This window comes from Polypterus senegalus, chromosome 18 (assembly GCF_016835505.1).
Source record: "Polypterus senegalus isolate Bchr_013 chromosome 18, ASM1683550v1, whole genome shotgun sequence".
In the NCBI taxonomy this organism is placed as follows: Eukaryota; Metazoa; Chordata; class Cladistia; order Polypteriformes; family Polypteridae; genus Polypterus; species Polypterus senegalus.
In genome coordinates, this window is record NC_053171.1 from 11,156,716 (window position 1) to 11,162,976 (window position 6,261).

Sequence of the window (6,261 nt, forward strand, 5' to 3'; positions counted from 1 at the left end):
CAGTTGACACCCCAGATAGATGGTCTCCATTGAACTAATTCTGGGGTGTCTAAGGCTAATGGGCTGCATCCGTTATGGGGTGTCATATTAAAGGGGGTGAATATTTATTAGATCGGCTATTTAGTGTTGTACATTTGAAATTCTTTAAGACCACCTTGCAGGGACCTGTTTTCACTTTGACAATAAAGACCTTTCTTTCTGTTGATCAATACCAGAAAACTCAAATTAAATCTGCTGGGATTCCATTTTTTATCGGCACTGTATATAATGATAGAAATGTAAAGTGCAATTACCAAAAAACAAAAGAAAAATAAATTTACACCTTTCCCCCATTTTCCAGAACCTTCCGCCTGTCCTGCCCTGACCTCCATTATTCTGTAGTGTCGTCCTATCAATCTCATCTCCTCCTCTGGACCACCAGTCCCTCGCCCCCCAGAATCTTTAGTGTTTTTTTTTTTTTTTGGTCTTTCTTATATTTTTTGAAATTGTATTTTGTTCTGGTTTGCTTTGCAAAGTGTCTTACGATGGTGGGTTCTGTGAAGGTCATTATATAAAATAAAGATTGACAGATTGACCATGAAAACCATGAATCAATTTACAAAAGCCTACAGACCATAATGAGAACTGCGAATAGTCTCATAAAACGGAGGAATTGTGTGACCCGGCAGTCAGCGTTGATTTTCATAGACGGGAACTGAGGGTCCTGCTGCGTTTCTTCACTGCGGATTTGCATGGCTCTCCCGGCATTTTAAATGGTCCAAAGACACGCGGTCAGGGGGGCTTGTCGTCTGTAATGCCAGCGCCTTGCGAGTGTGTGAGTGTGAAAGAAGGAACGGACTGACCGACACGGCTGATAGCAGAAAGTGAGTCAGTCTGGCAAAACTCCCATCGTACCTTCACTAACTATCCGCATGAAAATGAAGATCAAAAATAAAATTACAATGTGTTGTTTACACGTAAACAAATAACGTCAAAGTTCAACCTACATTAAAAAACGATAGTTTATAATAAACATGTATAGGAAACATTGAGCTTTTTAGGGCTGCTCTCGCCATTTGTGCGCTTTTCTTCTTATTACTAGAGCGACTTGATGCTTACCGAGCCAGAGAGCGGCGGACGGCAGTGCAAATGGCACAGGCAGGGCCGCCCCCTAGAGGAGAAGCGGTATACTCAGATCCGTATTTACATTTACTTATTTATTACAGTTTTTCTCGATTGGTTTGGCTCATTTCTTGAAACAGAAATTACATTCTTAAAACTATAAGATCATTTGGCCAAACAGTCTTACAGTTCTGCAACATTACAGCTCACTAGCAAAAGGTCATATCTTTCCCAAAACTGTTCATACATGCTTCAAAATAGATTCCTTTCCCATATAAAGAGTCAGTACCATCAAAATGTCAAAGATCTTTCTCAATTGCGTTGGCTCATTTGCATTCACTTAGTGCGTTTTTCCAAAATAACCTGGATGGTTTAGCACAACACCATGGATCACCTGCAAAAGCTCGTATCTCTCCCAAAATAGTTTACCCATGTGTCAAAACTAAATTCCTTTCCCATTTAAATAGTTAGTGCCCCAAAATGCATCGTCCCTTTGGCATCGTGTAAGCACTGCAAGTCAAAATGCCTAGATGTTTTGTCACTATGGCAGAGGTCTAGCCAACAGAATACAATTATGTATAAAACTGAAAAAAGGATTTTACAGTAAGAGCAGCCTCCAAAGTTTGACATCAGACACACTGCACTCCTACTTCCAAGGAAATTGTAATCATTTTATTGACGCACATAAAGTAACTTCCATACATTAGAGTACATAAAATGTATACAGTATTCTGTACATGTACGAAATATAAACACAAACAAAAAACAAGAAAAATTATATCTAGCCTACAGTAGGGCTTACAGTAAATAAAGTTTCACAACTAAGGTAACTTTCACTGGTTGTTGTCGTCACCGTCCCTCTCCTGGCCACCATCCTCATCCTCCTGGCCATCCACGCGCTGCTCTGTTTGGCCATAGATTCTCATCCACATCGCAGCGGATATTTTCCCTTGCGATGCAGCAAGGGAAGAAACGGCGCGAATGTCTCAACCATCCCCTACACTGATCCCCTGTAATGTCCTCACATGCAGCATCCATTGCATGGAGCAGGGATCTCTGGTCTTGAGCCTGATGTTCATAGACTTTCCACCTCCAAGCGGAAAAAAATTCCTCAATGGGATTAAGGAAAGGAGAGTATGGTGGTAGTAGCTCCATGAGCATCCTTGGATGGGTGGTGAACCAGGCCCTGATGAGCGCCCACGGTGGAAATTTACATTGTCCCACACGATCACATAGTGTGGTAGGTGAGGCCCTTCGAGACCTCTCTCATTTTCTGGGACCAGATGTGTATAAAGACGGTCCAAGAAAATGAGGAGCTTTGAGTGTTATATGGGCCTAAACTGGGGATGTGTGTGGCCACACCATTCTCAGATATGGCAGCACACATTGTTAAATTGCCCCCTCGCTGGCCTGGGACATCCACCGTGGCCCGCTGACCAATGATGTTACGCCACGTCTGCGGCCCTTGGCCAGGTTGAAACCAGCCTCATCGACAAATACAAGGATGTGAGATGTTTCATTCCCTTCCAATGCCATTATTCTCTACAATAGAGTAAAAAAAATCAAATCAGTCATATAGAGGAGTCATACACAACAGAAATAGAAAATTACATGGGATTGTTCTATGTTCTCCTCCACAAGTTCAATATAGCCTGCTACTGGCCACTACTCCAGTGGTTCCAAACCTGGGGTACAGGCCTATGCAGAGGCACTGCAGGGAGTATTTGACACAAAGAGGGAGAAACACTGTTGCAGTTTTAGGCAAAATGCTGTAGTCAGATAAAGCTGGATTCTAAAGGTAAAGAGGATACTGAAAACCAAACAAATTGGGAACCACTGCTTACTGTAATGTTACTATAATAGACAACCAATAACTGACTTACATGCACATACTGGTACCGCAGCTCTTTCACTCTGTCAGAATTCCTCTCAAATGGTACCCTGTAAATCTGCTTCATGGTCATCTGATGCTTCTTCAATACCCGGTCTATTGTGGAGATGCTGATAGAGTTGACATTTTGGAATATGGCATTGTCTTGAAGGATTGCATCACGGATCTGTCTCAAAGTGAGAGCATTATTTGCAATCACCATGTTACAGATCTCTTGTTCTTGTTGTTCATTGAGAAGTTTTCTTCTGCCACCCATGTGAGGTTGTCGTCCAATCCTAGACGTAGAAGTCAAAGGACAACACTGTATGACAATTGTAATGTATGCCGTTTTGTTACAGAATGAGTTACTGTACTGTAACATCATATTGCAACATCACATTGAGGTAATATATTACAGTACTGTAGGCCTACACACACACACGGAATGAAGAGTTTATACATGTCTTGCTTTACAGTATGCACAGTACTGTATACTGTAATGACTCCATCATTGACTGAGTACATACCTGTTTTCCCTGCGAAAGGTTTGGATGATGGAGGAGACAGTAGAGCGAGGCACATTAGGCTGCACTCGGCCCAGCCTCTGCCATTGTCAGGCGATGGTTAACCACATGGTCTACAATTGTGGCCCGAATCTCATCCGGGACAGCATGGTGTCTTCGTGCTCCTCGGCCTCTTCCCCCTATTCCACCACCACGCATCCTCACTCCTCCTCCTCTTCTCCTCCTCCCTCCTCCTCCTTCTTCTTCCTCGAGCAGGAGGTTGCCCTTCTTGATTTACTTGGTGAGGTACCTCCATGTTCAAATGGTACTGGCCCTAGCCAAGCTCTATATATACACGTTTGGCAGCATTCACAACAATAGACAGCACCTGTCAGGTAACTAAACAAACTGTTTGGTTGGTCATCTGAGATGTGGGAAACTCCTCCTTCGTTGGTCAAGTTCTAATTTCACCTGATTGTCAATTACTGTCATGAATTTATCAAATGTTCCAAGAAATTCATATATGGTGTTCATGGACACGATGAAATCATGCTGACATGTTTTGGAGAGAACAACCATTAGACTGAGAATCAACTAATCAGTTTAGATCAGCAAGATCTATTTATTTGGAAAATGTGCTAAATGTGGGCTTATTGTGCTAACTGCAGGCTACTTGTACTTAACCATTTGCAAAGATGCACTGAGACACTTGAGACATGTACTAAGGCATTTGCAATTTGATGAAATCAATGAGAAATGCCATTCTGTTGTGAACATTTGCAAGGTGGTTTGGAGATCTGTCCATGTTATTTTGAGAATGTCATCTCGGTTTCAAGAAATGAGCCAAACCAATCGAGAAAAACTGTAATATACAGGAATATTCAAGACAAGATTTAAAAAAAATACATGAATAAATAAACAACAAAACCATATATTTCGTTATACATTTAAGTTTTTCACACCCACATTTCACGCTCATTTTCTTTGTTTATTGTCACATTTCACAGTACTTTTATTTATTTATTTATCTATCTATCTATCTATCTATCTGTCTATCTACATTTGTATTAGTTTTTGTCCGTTATATTCCTTCAAACGCAACATGAAATGCGGCTTAGTTATAAAACTGTAACGTTCACTCGTCAAAGCTGAGAGGGCGGGCTCTAGCAAGTACTGAGATGTGATTGGCGAATCATCCGTAAAGTGGATGTACGCGCTATTCTTGACTCAGTGTTGGGACATGTGCCCGTCGACTACAAGTGCAAGAAAAAGTTGCCCAGAATTCATGTGCATAGCGGCGATTTTGATTCAATAAACTCCGGATTCATCATTTGGAATCCACATCCAAAGTGTCTTATTGTAAATGTAGCATTTGATGGCCGAATGTTTACGTCCTGTGTACCCACAATCCACCAATTAGAACACAGCACTAGCTAGAACCCGCCCTCTCAGCTGTGACGAGTGAAAGTGACAGTTTTACAATTCTGCCAAATTGTATGTTACGTGTTATGTCAACGGTAACGGTGACATACCGGTGAAAGAAGAAAGAAATAATTAATTAAATGCATACAGAAATACACTACAAACATATTTTTAGAGACATTGAACTATTTATTCTCACAGTTCATGTTATTATTTTATTGTTGGAAACATTCTTCCATAATATCCAAAGCCACTTGCCCGGGGTTTGTTTCCTGCCTTGTGCGCTGTGTTGGCTGGGATTGTCTCCAGCAGACCCCCGTGACCCTACAGGGAGTGCAGAATTATTAGGCAAGTTGTATTTTTGAGGATTAATTTTAATATGGAACAAACACAGTGCTATCAGTCAATCCAAAATGTTAATAAACCTGAAACCTGAATGTTTCACAACGGAAATGTGAGTGTGAACATCATCAGGGGAATACATATGTGCGCACAATTATTAGGCAACTATTAGTGTGCAGATTTATTATGCAACTAAAGGAAAAATGAAAATTTTCCCATCTCACTTGTTTATTTTCATCTGTTATAGTGAGAATAATAAACAAACACCTCAAAATTTACAAATAAACATCTCTGACATTTCAAAAAAATAAATCAATCAATCAATGACCAATATAGCCACCCTTCTTTCCAATAACAGTCATAAGCCTTTCCATTCATGGAGTCTGTCAGTTTCTTGATCTGTTGACGATCAGCTTTTTGTGGAGCAGTGACTACAGCCTCCCAGACACTCTTCAGAGAGGTGGATTGTTTTTCTCCCCCGTAAATCTAGCGTTTAAGAAGTGCCCACAAGTTCTCGATAGGGTTTAGGTCAGATGAGGAAGGGGGGCCATGTCATTATTCCTTCATCTTTAAGGCCTTTACTGGCTGGCCACGCAGTGGAGAACTTCGATGCAGGTGATGGAGCATTGGCCTGCATAAAAATCATGGTCTTTTTCCTGTATCACTGTTTGAAGAAAGTGTCTTCGAAAAACTGGCAGTAGGTTTGGGAGTTGATTTTGAGTTCATCTTCAATGCAAAAAGGTCCAACTAGCTCATCTTTAAAAATACCAGCTCATACCAGTACCCCACCTCCACGTTGGAGTGGAGCTCTGTGCCCATTACTGATCCACAGGTCCATCCATCTGGTCCATCAAGAGTCACTCTCATCTCATCGGTCCATAAAACCTTTGAAAAAAATCTGTCTTCAGATATTTCTTGGCCCAGTTTTGACGTTTCAACTTATGTTTCTTGTTCAGTGGTGGTTGGGTTTCAGCCCTCCTTACCTTGGCCATGTCTTTGAGCACTGAACACCTTGTACTTCTG